The sequence below is a fragment of the Dermochelys coriacea genome, chromosome 6 (genome assembly GCF_009764565.3).
Source record: "Dermochelys coriacea isolate rDerCor1 chromosome 6, rDerCor1.pri.v4, whole genome shotgun sequence".
Lineage (NCBI taxonomy): Eukaryota > Metazoa > Chordata > Testudines > Dermochelyidae > Dermochelys > Dermochelys coriacea.
Genome location: NC_050073.1, coordinates 32,818,229 through 32,832,251, shown reverse-complemented (window position 1 = coordinate 32,832,251; position 14,023 = coordinate 32,818,229). Strand labels below are relative to the sequence as shown.

General features: G+C 37.7%; 1 protein-coding gene across 1 annotated transcript in view; it reads right to left on the bottom strand.

The window, feature by feature from the left end:
• Window positions 1-13,808, bottom strand: part of TEAD1 (TEA domain transcription factor 1) — a 219,003-nt gene extending 205,195 nt beyond the window's left edge. Inside the window, 2 exon segments of the mRNA XM_043516495.1 lie at window positions 12,672-12,809; window positions 13,517-13,808. The gene's annotated coding sequence lies outside the window, so the exon portion shown is untranslated.
• Window positions 13,809-14,023: the final 215 nt, after the last annotated feature.

The window sequence follows — 14,023 nt, the reverse complement described above, 5'->3', positions numbered from 1 at the left end:
TCTTTTGGAGGAGACTCACTAAAAATAAAAAATTCTTCAACAGGAAGAGTCTGTTTAATGTAGGATTTAAGCAAGGCTCTTTCATTTGCATAGATCACTTAGGGCAGCAGCAATTCATGAAATTCTCCCATAAAATCATGTTACATTTTGTCTAAGGTGACACATTCCTTGCAGATCACACTGCCTTTCTCTATGCTGTTAATAAGATAATCTGTTACATGAGGCTTACAAATCCATTTAAATTGATTTTAATTAATGAATCAATCACTGGCCAGTGACGACTTGGTCTACAGACAGTAAGCAATTCAAAGCCCCAGGCCTCTAATCCCAAGCTGAAATCCACATTAGAGTTGCTTCTCAGATCGATACTTCACACATAAAATGTTAGATTTAAAACACATATAAAGTGTGGGCAAAAAAGTAACCTGCAAGCTTATGTATTAAAACTCCGGTATCCAAATCCTTTAAATTAGGAAAACGATACTAAAACATCCTAATTTCCTTAGAACTGAAATAATTAAAGACAAACAAGTCATTGAACACATGACTAACTTGCTTCTAAACTTTTAGATCATAATAGGAACAAGATTCTTATTCCATTTTAAGGGTTTTTTAATTATTATTATTTTTTAAACAATCTGTTGTTTAACACTGGATGACAGAAAAAAATTCCCCATCATGTGGTCACCAACATGAAGAAGGCTTTTCATGTGCTCTTTGATCCTGTACTGTGCAAGTGCACTATTCATCAGTGCTGCTAAAACATGAAATTTTAAATGAAAAATACCCCAAATCAACATTCACTAGTGGAACAGTGAGCATGTTTCCTAGCACACTGCATAGCTTTACAGTAAGTTAAATCCAGGATCCAAGTGACTTGACAGCATTACCTTAATTGTCATCGGACAAACTGTCATCAGTACATCCGTAGCAACAGAGCTGTTTGGTTAGGATGTTCTCTGCAACTGTGGAAGTTCCCATAAATCACTGGCAGGAACCCATGCCTACAGCAATCCAACCGCCCACCAAAAGCTAGAACTGGAGAAACCACAGTAGCACTGCACCTCCCTGGGGATGATGACAGGTTCCTTCTGGGTTTCAATCAGATGGGAAAACTGAATGGGCTACACTGGCCTACAGAGTAGAGCTGTTAACCTTACAAAGCATGGTGGCTTTTGGGGCAAAGAAACTTACCTACCATAAGAGAGACTGCTACATCTCATGACCTCTCACCATCCCTCAAAATTATTTAAGTCTGGGGAAACCCCTATGATACTGCTCCTCCTCATTCACTGGGGCTGCTGTAACCCTCAGCAGAGAAACTGACCCACAGAATGCTTTACAAAATAAGTGGTTTATTCACACATTACATAAAGCAAAAAAATAAATAAATAAAAAAACAGGTTAATTCTTGAATAATCATGATGCCTATTTAAATGAAGAGCTCAATATTTCTTACGCTGTTGAAAACTCTAAATTGTTTTTAAAATATTACTTCAAAAGACAAATATTTGCTTTGTAGGATTCTTTTTTTTTATTTTACAAATTACAGTACTTTAACTTTTACTTGTTTTTAATTAGTGCTGTATTTGATCATTTCTTTATATTCCAACCATGAGACCATTCCTATTCTCCAGACTTGCATTATATGTTTGTTATGGCAGGATAATTTTTTGGAGATAAGAACAAAGAAGAATAATTAAAGATAGGTAGATGCTGGGTTTTTCGGGATGCTAATTATTTCCATTACAGAGTTGATGACTGAAAGCCAAAATGTAAAGATACCAAGCTATCTTTCAGAATATTTAAGAAAAATATAATAGGCCAATTCTTTCCTGATCTAAATGAATTCAGATCCGAATTAGAACAAGGCTGAATTTCATGCATTTAGTCTGGGCAGGTAAAAATTACTTTCACCTGAACAGATGTTGAAGTGTCTGTGGTAGTACAGACACTTCATATTCAAAGAGATGGATTCTGTAGCCAACATGGCTGTACTGAGATAGAGGTAATCAGTGTGTCCTTGGTTATGAGGAGGCAAACAGTTTTCACAGCAAAAAGACGGACCAAAAAACAAATCATGTGTTTTTGTTTTACAAGTTCCAAGTTTGTTTGGCTGAGGTTTTTTTTAAAGTTCCCTTGGAACATTGAAGCAGCATAAAATAGTTTGTTACAAAAGAGTAAAAATAAAATAACTTAAATAAACATTTCAAATGCACTCTTAAATGTTCAGCCTTTCTGCACTGCTGTTTGTTATTCTTCTGATAGCACTAAAAATCTCCGCAACATCAAAGATTTTTGAAAAATTGGTAGAATGGTTTTGTCGAAGAATTTTGCCCACTGCATTTTACATTCTGAATTTTACTGCTGAAAAAAAGAGATTGCTGCACATAATCTAGTATATGCCAATATATCCAGACATCCAAATCAAGACCACAAATTATAAACAGTTTCAGCAAATTGACTTGAGTGCCTTTGTTCCTCAGACGTACATCTTCCGATTGCTTACAAGAGCAGCATATACTAACCACTAATACCGCCATAGCCAGTACTGGGAAAGGAAGTTATTGAAGCCTGGATTTCCTGCATTCAGTTGTAGCCAAGAACTGTGTGGCTTGTATAGTGGTTTCAGGAACTGACTCATCTAATGATTCATGGATAAGATATTGGTTTTAATATGTTTTTGATCATAAAACTCATGAATTCAAAAACCAGTCTGAATGATGCTTAATTTCTATTTTAAAGGAAGAAAAATATTTTAGAGGAAAATTATTATCTAAACAATTACAAATGTTTTTCACTATACACTCATTTTTACTTTCCTAACAGTGACTCAAAATACATGTACAAAAAATGCCTCCCAAATTAACTGGAAAAATGTGATCACCTTCCAAGAGAATGCTGACAAGGAATTCAAAAGCCACAATCCAAACCTAATATCTTTGCTGCGATTCTGACACATCTAAACTTCCCAGAAGTGGAGGACAGGTGGGATATCAGATGTATTTTTAGATATCATCCCCCCACATACAAAAATATCTACAGCCACATTTTAATCAACAAACTCTAGTGTTGCTATTGTTGATACATGATTTATGTAACCATGTATAATCAGGGACCAGCTGGTGACAGTAAATTGGGGAAAGTTCCATTTTCATAGCACTGCAATGATCAATCCGAAAGTAATGGCTACAGTGCTAGTCAACTGGATCTTAAGCTCCTGAAATCGTTTATGCAAATACAGAATTCGCAGCCAGTTATCTTTTTATTTTATTATTTATTCCATAGAGGAAAGCATGTTTGCTAAACTATCAAAAACATTTTTGCTTGCAACAGAAATCTCATCAGTACGCTGTAACCTGAACTGCCAGCCTCTTACCTAAGAAACAGCTTGAGAGGGAAGCTTAATTCTGCTCTCATCATGTATGGAAAAGTACTGGATTACTTTTTATTTCTGAATGGCAATTGTAGCTACACACATGCGGACGTACAGTGTCGGAGGGGGTGTTTCTTTGCCTTTGTACACATTCAACATGCACAGGACTTGCACAGAAAAAGAAAACAAAATGCAAGTTGCTTTAAAAAAAAAAAAAAGGCAGTTAAAACAGTTGACAAGAAAAGGCCAAAGTGCGCTCAGTGGCTGGCAGTCATTTTATGGCTATAGTCCTACAGCAGATTTACTTAGATGACGTCAGTGGCTCCAATCCAGCTTTTTCTTTAGTAGCATTTACCACTTGCCTCTTGAAGCCTCCACTATGCTACAGAGCAGTAGACCATAATCAAAATTCCCTTTGTGAAATAGAGTTTACCTCAGGGCACAGAGGCCTTGCTAGCTGAATTGCAGGCTCTTCACCCCATGCTGCATGCCCAGAAATAAATAACCTTCAATACTGTACTTTCCTTAATACAGAAGAACCATTAAAAGCAGCCTGCTACCTAAAAAAAAAAAAAAAAAGGATTATTTAATTTGTTTCCAAAATCTCACAGGCCAGGACATTAGTTAAATTTTCCAAACATACCATGATTTATAATAATTCTGTTACTCTTCAGTCCTTTTCTGTATTGTTTCTAGAGGTTTTGCAAGACTGAGTTATGTGGCATTGTTCTGCTAACAAAACATATAACTGATACTGCAACCTAATAAATAGGAACTGGATATGTAAAGTTGAATATTTTAAACCTTGCCTTTACAATATACCCTTTCAAATCCATATTTTGTAACTGATCAATGGGCATGCACTAAACATTCCAAGAAGTGATGAAAGAAATTACTATACATAAATCATAGTAAATTTATTGAATGAAATACATTTTATTTGGCGCTACGGATTTGCTATTGCACAACAAAAACTGTATCCAAGCAAGGGTTGGGAAAACCCACTTAAGTAGATACCAAATTAACTCAAACTTCATGGGTTCTAAAATTTAACCACAAAATCAAACCATGTAAAGACTTGTCTTACTTGTTAAGAAAATACAGATGTTACATTTTAATTATCCCATCAGTCCAACATGGGAGATGACAAGATGGGTCAGTGGACTGAAGACTGGATAGCAAGCCGTTCATCTGTAAGCACTTAGATACAAAGGGTGATTCACAAGGGGGATTTGGGCATTGCAAAACCCAGTGTTGCAATTCCTAACTCTTAGGGGCCCTGCCACCTCACAGAATCCATAGTCCTGAGTTAGGCACCCAGGCTCCCTGTACAATCAATGGGGAGAGTTAGGAACAAAAGGAGATTCACAAAAGCCAGCAAGCTGAGTGGGAGCCATCCAAGCTAGCCAGTAAGAAACACTGAAGAGGTGGGGGTATCCTAATCCCTGCCCCTCAAGAGGAGTTAGGCACCTAGCTCCACTTGGGATTCACAGCCATGAACCTCCTCCTGGAGTTAGGTGACTAAGCCAGGTAAGCCCTTTCTCAAGAGAAACTGAGGTGATCCACTCCCCCCTTATGCCCTGGTAGTTAGAATACTCAACCAGGATGTGTGAACCAGCTGGGTTCAAATCCTCACTATATCCTATAGATCAGAGGTTAGGGCACTCACCTGGGAGATATGGGTTTAAGTCTCTGCTCTAAATTATTTAGAGGAGGGATTTGGACCACATTCACTGGCCATTTGGTATAAGCAAACCTCTGAAAATCTGCCCTACATACATTAGATCAAGTGAGGGATCACTGATCACTGTACCAGGTTGGAAGTTCTCAAAAGTTGTTACTATCAGACCACAAAACATGCCATTTGACCAAAGACTACCTGAGCTCTTTGGTGGCCCAGTTAAAATGACCTGGTAATTTCCAAACCAGGTTCAAAACAGAGAGATCATAAATCTCCCAGCACAATTATACCCCCTTTGTTGGCAACCTCAGCAGAGAGGCCAAAGGTAGTGAATTATGCTTTTACTACTAAAGGTGTCCCCATCAACTTAGTACTCAGGCCATAGTGATGGGGATCAGTCAGGGGTCACTGACTGATCTATACTTGGTCTGTAAATATTGTCCTGCTTCCTGCATTGTCAATCTACCACATTCCCCGAGAACTATTTTAACTTAGAATTGGTTTTACAATTACATTGTTTTTAAACTGCGATTACAATACAGGAAGCAAGATGGTGTATCCCTTCTCTTTGACCCCTTCTAGTCACTGAAGGGCAGAATCAGTGAATTGGTTTAAATGTAGGGTATAAGTTGCTCTGGGCAAGAACCTTATCCTCTTACTGCTCGGTAACATGTCATGAGCACCAAAGGCACTATAAACAAAGTAATGAACGCTTAGAAACAATCAGTATTCGAAAAGAAGTGTTACGATCAGGACTGGCAAAAGAGACCAGATGGAGAAAACATGAAAGTAACTGGAGAAGAGAACTGTGGTGGTCAGAGGAAAGAGGAAGGGAGCAGTGAGACTGACAGAACCGGAAAAATGGCATCTCACCGAGAGAGTGCCTAATAAAGAGAAGCCCAAGAGCAAAGAAATGTATGTAGAAAGAGAGAAGGGGAGCCAAGAAACAGAAGATAGAGACATGGTGCCCTTTAAGCAAAAAGAGATGAAGCCATAGAGGCAGAAGCAGGAGAGGAATGTGTGACAGGGTCAGAAGCAATGCAGAAAGATCCAACCCTGAGGACATCCACCCAGCTTTGAATGGATGACTCTGTTAGAATTGTATTTTCCTGCTGCAAGAGGCAAGCTGATTAGAAAAAACTGAGAATGAAGGAGTTTCCACAGAGCCTTGTAGAAGGTTTTCAGTCGATCTTGAAAGCAATATTCAAAAGATCTAATCAGCCCCTTGATATTAACCAACAAATTTTGCCAGGCTGATTTGTTTTAAGAATAAAGATGGAATCAGGGATGTGGGAAATGAAATGATTTTCAGCCGTTTCTAGAATACTTTAAAACTGCAAGTTAGTTGCAGGACACTGTTGTTTTTTTAGAAAGGAAATTGTTCATAATAAAAGAAAACCATATTTCCTTTCCATCGTTACTAAATGCAAACCTACACACACTATTTTTTAAATGGGGGGCGCACTCTCCATGCTACTGTGTGAATTTACTTCCTATTTTCTTTCAGTCTGCTCTGACATTTTCTCATGTCAAGACTGAAACAGCATTCCCAAATTATAATCTCATGACAGAAAGAAAAGACAATATAAAGAATGCCCTGGCTAATTCCAAAAGCATTATTGTTCAACAGCATCACTGAGATTCCACCAAGGGTATAATTGTGACGCCTATAAGGTTAAGGAATAATCTGGCACCAAAATACCCAAAGCCCATAGTGGTTGGTGATTCAAACATGAAGCATATCAAAACGCTATTGGTAAACTAAATTAAAGATAGCTTATCTGAAGCATATACTAGCCATATGGTGCCACAACTTCTGTTGCCTGTTGCTGGCATAACAATAGGCTACTGCAGATTTAGACTGGAAGCACTATTTGACAAACTGTCAACAGCATTTTTTTAAGAGCTCTAGGGCAATGGCTTGCTTGTCTATTTGCATTTTTTTTAAACAGGTGAACAAAGAGTAAACCAGATGTCAACTTTAGAAATCGAGTTGCCTGGTTTGGGAGATTTAACAGAGGCAGACATACTGCTACAGCTCAAATCTAGACAATGAGCTTTTCTAAAAAACACTTTGGCCTAGGGGAGTGGCTATTTAAAACACTTGGCTTCTTTTATTTCAGCACTATGGAAGTGAATTCTGCTCTTAAGTGCCAGCTCAAATGAAGTCATTTTGTTTCACTGGGGTTTTCTTTGCATTTTAGCAACGTAGCATGTACTGTAGTAAAAAGGGTAAGACGTGATTTTTTTTTCAGACTTGTCTTTCCCTTTTTAAAGGCTTGAAACTTGATAAACAGTCAGAACTAATGCTTTGGTCCTCACAAAACAAACAAGCAAAAAACGCATGTGAAAGGATCATTCAAGTTTAAGTTATTTTCCCCTCATTTAAGAACTTTTAAAGAGGTTTGAAAGAATTGGAATTTTTATAACCCTGTCAAATGCCATAAAGGCAAGGTGTGAATAGTGATAGATAAGGATGATTTACAGGGGAGCCACAGCTTAAGCGACAGATTCACATCTGCTTTACACTGAAGAATCATGAGGATCTTTTATGCTACTTTTTTTTTTTTTAATGCTGCAGTTATATTTCTTACCTCTGCACTGTTTCAGAAAGTGTCTTTTTAACAATATGGTTATCCACTTACTTCTTTTATCATTTCAAGAACTGTGACAAAATAAAAAATACTGTTTATCAATATGAGATAGAACCACCTAACGTATCCAATTATGAAAATGTGTTTTGAGTTATGTTTGTGTGTGTGAATGAGATACACAGATAACTATGCATCCGATGAAGTGAGCTGTAGCTCACGAAAGCTTATGCTCTAATAAATTTGTTAGTCTCTAAGGTGCCACAAGTACTCCTTTTCTTTTTGCGAATACAGACTAACACGGCTGCTACTCTGAAACAACAGATAACTATCTGTTCTAATAATCTTGTTTACTCTGGTAGCCAATTATAGGAATACATGTATTTTTTTACTCATACTCAGCTAAGTATATAGCATTTTTAGATTATCTTTTCAAGTTGTTCTTGAACATTCCAGTTTTTAAAAAAAAAAAAAAACAAAAACTTTCATGTTAAGTTGCGATTGCACTTGAACTCCTTCCAAAAGCCAGAGCTGTACTGAATTATGATAATTAGAAAGCTGTGTGCATAAAAGGCAGCACAGTTGATGCATTTAAAAAAGTTCATGCCAGAGAATATAAGTTCAATATGTTCTCACATAATTAACATTTCCCCATCATTAGCAGCAGTTTTCAGTTTATGTATCTGTAAAAACAACAGCATTCGTCATTTTTTTAGATTCTTGGTCAATAGCATTTTAGTCGTTTTACACAAGATCCTGAATTTTTCCCCCCCAAATACACTGAGGTTCCAAATTCTATCTTTTGAAACCCGAGATGTGCTAGCAAACAAACTTTCATTTTGTGTTTATATGCTTCTGCTACAACCTACAGTACACCTCAGACTAAAATGTCTAATGAAGACCTAATAAGAGCTAGAAATCTAAAGAAAGCCACTTGGACCCATACAACAGGATGCAGAAGTGATAATCATGTTGTTCCAGTAAATGGAGACTAAAATTCAAAGACCAAGAAGTTGTAGACCTTTTATTGTACTAGCTCCAAAATAAAATGGGCTGCTTTTGGGTAACCTTCAGATAATTTGGAGGGGCAGAGAAGGAAGATCCCCATCTCCGCAATGAGTATGGAAGTTCCCCTGAACATTTCAAACTTTAAATGGATTTTCATAATGTTCTTGATGAGTCTACAAAAATGCATGAAACAAATAAATGCATACAGTACAAGATGAGTGACTCAGTGTCCGTGGAGCAAACATACTCTCCCTGTGTAAGATAGCTAGTCAAATAAGTTGTTATGGATTACACTGTGGCAAAGACTTGTAAACAAACAGACAGTTCTGCTTCACAAAGATGACATGGTGGCCTTTTGTCTTTGACAATATATGTTTTTTAAAGTTGCCTAACCTGTTTTACACAAAAGGTGAAATCCTGGCCCTACTGAAGCCAGTGGCAAAACTCCCATTTGACTTCAGTGGGATCAGGATTTCACACAAAGACCTGTATGCATCAGAAGAATTAAATCAGCAGAGTTCTGTCTCTATTTCTAAAGTGATTAATTTGGGTGTTGGAATTTGGAACTGATGTTTCAGTGCACTGAAGTAGGCGCTTTTTATGTTTTGGAAATGAGCAATCATAAAATCCAAACACAAAATTATGCAAGGAAATAATATTCCATCCTGGTTCCACTTACAGAAGTCAAAGGGAGTTTTGTGCAAAAACTGAAGTAAAGGATAAGGCCCTAAGTGGATGATTTATTACAGATTTTTTTTTTACTTTGCAAAACATGTCATTAGTTGTGGCCTAGAATCAGTTGGCTTTCCAAGAAATAATGTAATTGATTCATTCAGGTGGCACAGGCTATCATTTAAATAGTACAGTATTTGTGTAGACTGCAACAGAACCTCTAATAGCACTTTGCAGCTTCCCCTTAGCCAGCTGATTGACTTCTCAAGCCTGGCGCTGAACTAGAAGTTTGTCAAGCATAACTAAGCTTTACAATAGTAAATGATTGTAGTTTAGCAATATACAACCTTCATACTCAAGGCAACTAATAATAATTTCCTTGCAAATTACTGCAAAGTGACAAAATAGTAATTAAATCCCAAACCCTGTATATTTAGATCCACAAATAAGTTATTATTTACTCGTATAAATAAAGGCCCCTTGCACAGTTGGTGCTTTCAGTGTTATGTTTGGATCTAACAAAGTTGGTGGAGTTACTGTGAACTTACATCACTATAAAAAAGTCAAACTGCCTAGAATCTGCATTTTCTGTCAAAACAGTACTGACAGGACTGATTTGACTCACTGTGACTAGAAATGCATCCTGTACATTTTATAACTAGGTTATCAGATGAGGGTACTTAAGTCACTGCTGATTAATAAAGATGTAAAAACAAACTATTACTTTTTGATTTTCCATTTAGACATCAAATATCATACTATGCCAAAGTACATAAAGCATATGCTGTAAATATCTTAGCATTTGATACTTGCGTAAGTCGTCCCATTGACTTTAATGTAAGAGAGGGCCTGATTGTACAAACCTTTAAATTTTAAAATAAGGGAATAGCTTTCAAAAGATAGTGTCTGTGTTCTACCATCTTATATGTAATATTAGACATAAAATAACAATGTCAAGAAGAGGGCTGGATTAAAAAATGGTGTATATATATCACAAAAGATACATTCAGTTATAATTTTTGAAGGACACAAATTTTAAGGCAACACTCTCTCCATAAATAAATACACTGAAAATTGTATAAAGAAATTTAATATTTTTGAAATAATCCCAGGTAATTCTTAAAAAAAAAAAAAAAAAAAAAAAAAGTTATTTCTACTGAAACTAATCTGACTGCACAGTCACCTTGACATTTGGGTTTATTAATGACAATTATACTATATTACAAAAAATGAAGTTATTATTAACCTTCATCTTTTCATTAAGTAAAAGAGGTCTCTCTTACACTTGTGCTTCTCTGAAGCATCAAGGGTCTATAATAAACTATTTTTAATGTTCTGAGTCTTGAGGGACACTTTATAGTTTTGCTATAATCATTACTTTAAAAAAGAAATTTAGGGTTCTTTCTTCCTCCAAGTATGACGTAATTGAGTTTGACTTTTTTCAGTTAAAGACCACCAAAGCTTATTAGAACCACTCTAATACCATCCAAAACCAGTATATTCTCCTGGCACAGAGAGAAACAAGTTGCAAATTATACCATACATGTTGCTCACAAACACACACCATAATATAAACAATCTCAACTGGAAATTCACTGAGGGCCCAGTTCCCACTTGCGGTTAGATTGTTCCTTTCCACTCTAAATTAAACTTCATTAAGCAGAAGCTGTCCTTACTAAGGCTCACATGAAATCAAAATTTCTCCCTGCTTTACTCCTTGTGTATATTCTATTTTAGCCACATTCTGCACTCTGACTGAGAAAGAAGTGTGCATAATGTCAAGCCATATTCCAAATTTGAAGTGATGTTGTGATTTGCTTTTTGTGGTGTGAAAATATAAATATTTCAGCTAAATAGACCATTTGAAATTGTAGTTCAAAATACATTTTGTGTGCGTTTAATAAGAAAGTACTATTACAAAGAAAAACTATGAAGTACATCACTTACAACCAAAATATCTTTGCTTGATCAACTGGTTTATATCAGCATCAGATAAAACACACAACTACCCCTACTACTTTAAAAAAAAACATTAGGATCTCATTCAAAATCAGCACAGTAAGAAATATACATTTCATGAGCAATAATGAAAAATAAACAAACAAACAATTCTTTCAAAAAGGAAACATTTTTAAGCAGCTATAAATTAAAAATGTATCCCCATACACAAAATCTCTAGTTTCCCTTTTTAAAGAATGTTTACTGCATTAGTAATTCTGGCATTTCTATTTGAAATCCATAGACATCATCCTAAAAAAATAAAGTAATTTAATCCTGGTGTCTGTATTGTTTTTAATAGTTTTAGTGTATACCACCAACACAGTCTAATGCCCCTGTAATGGTATTCCCCAACTATTTATAGAGAGATGGCAATACACTATATACAGCATTCCAAATTTAGGATTCTATGAAAAATCCTGTATTTGGGATTAAATCCCAAAGCAATTATAATCACTAACTGTGTTATATTGCATTGTATATAATACTCCATGTTGTTTAGCTGAATTTTTCACAAGATGCATTCAAGTTAATAGATTTACATACCAAGATGGACTGTAATATCTGAACTTTCAATTAAGGAATAGTGTTTTAAAATTATATAGCTGCTATGTGTCACAATCTAGACAAGAAAAGCAAGTATCACTATACAAGCTACTAATAAGCAACATTGTTTCCAAACTTAATCAATACAGGGGGAAAGGTATTTATTCTTCCTAGACAGGAATACAGCTGTATAGCTACTTTTTTCAGGTGCTGTACCATCTCAGTTTGGATTTTACATCAGAAAATGTCAGTGACTTCTGACATGATTCCTGGCCCTTACTTTGTTAGATGGTGTTCTGTAAGGAAGTTTACAAAAAATTGGGAACCATTTACATTCAGAAAATGTAAAGCACAACTGCTCCCTAATATCCCAGCACTTATTGAGGTCACTTTTCAGTTCTTCAAATCAAAGGCAGGCACTTGTTTCTAATAAGTTAACAACTCTCCTGAGAAACAGGGGTGGCTGGTATTTCATTGTTTCATAAATATTTTTATACAGTGACTCCATTCAATTTAAAACAGATTTCAAGAGAGGAGGGGGGGAAATCATGAATGGGATTAAGAGAGGTAGGAGCTTGAACTTTTCTGATGGATGAAAACAGATCTCTCTCTCATTTTTTTTGTTTTAATTTTGTTACAAAGGCTGTAATATAACTTTTCCCCTCCCCCTTAAAAGTGTACTTCCTTTGAAAATTTTACTTCTGTGAACAAAGGCTGCCTTTGGATCAGCACCGTGGGCATCTGTAGAACAGATCTCTTTAAAAGGTTACGGATAAATAAATAACCCTATGGTTCCTACCGAAAGGAAGTTTTCCAGGGACAATCTCTTCAGTTTTGTTGTAACTGCGACTTTGTCTTTTTTGGATACAATATTTCTGCTGACTCCCGAAAATTTTCCACTTGAATGTGCAATTAACCAGCAGCAGCAGCAGCAGCTCTGGAGAAGGAGAAGAAGCAGCAAAAAAGAACATTCCTTCTTTCATCTTTTAGAGGAAAAGAAAAGGGGGGAAGGAAAACAAAACTCGAGGCACGAAACCCAAGAGCTCTCTCGATTCAGAGCGAGTCACTTTTGCAGGGCACAACGCTGGGAGAGTTTGGATTATTATGAGGATTTTATTTTGCAAGCCCCGGGCCGCTCCTAACTTCTTCCTTCTTCATGAAAAATGTGAAAAATGTCAAAGATTTGTGTGCGCGCGTGTGTGTGAGTGTGAGTGTGTGAGCGAGCGCCAGGCTGCAAAGCAGTGACTCAGGCAACTAAGTGAAAGCAGCAGCAAGGAGCAGAGAGAGAGAGAGAGAGAGAGAGAGGAACAGGAGCAGCCGCCTGTTGCAGCTCTGGCTACAACCCCAAAGCAGCAAAAACTCCATTGGAAACAACTTCTTCCCCCCCTCCCCAAGTCCCTTTCCTTACCCTCCTCCCCAGATCACCTGCAGGGATTGGAGGTGGGGGTTGGGAGGAGAAAGAGGGGGGCCATAGTTGCCTCTGTAGCTCTCCAAGCAAATAAAAGGAGACCCCCCCCCTCCCAACCACACAAAGCAAAGGGAGAGAGATGAGCAGAGCAGCAGCTCCCTCCGAGCAGCAGCGACCGCATACTCGCACATACACACGCGCGCACACACACACACACACACACACACAAAACTTACCTCCACGCCACTCCCCACCTTTGCAACCACCACCAGCTCTTTGCAATGCAATTGCAAACTTCGTCCAGCTCCCCCTGGGCTTGGGTTGCTATTTATAGCCCCCGTGTTTATTTTTAATCTGCAGTTTCTCTATTTATATCTAGGCTATAGCTGGCTGTTTGCAGGATTATTGAATCCCTTCAAGTGATTAGTTACTGCCCAAGCCGGTGGTGGGGCGGGCTGGGCTTTCGGCTGGGCTCGTGCGGCGCGAGCGATGCTAAGAATGTTCGGAATGAGAGAGGAATGAAATGAACGCGAGGAGCGGACTCGCTACAGGGAGGCGGAGTCTGGGCCCGCATCATGCAGGGGATGCAGGGGGGAGGAGCCAGGGAGCAGCTGGTGACCTCATAGGAAAGTCCAAGAGGGGCGGGGGGGTGAAGGAGGGAGGAGCCATGGGGAGGGGGGAGAGATCACATGGAGAGGGGGCCGATGCGGGGGGGGGTCCACAGGACAAGCCACCTGAACCGC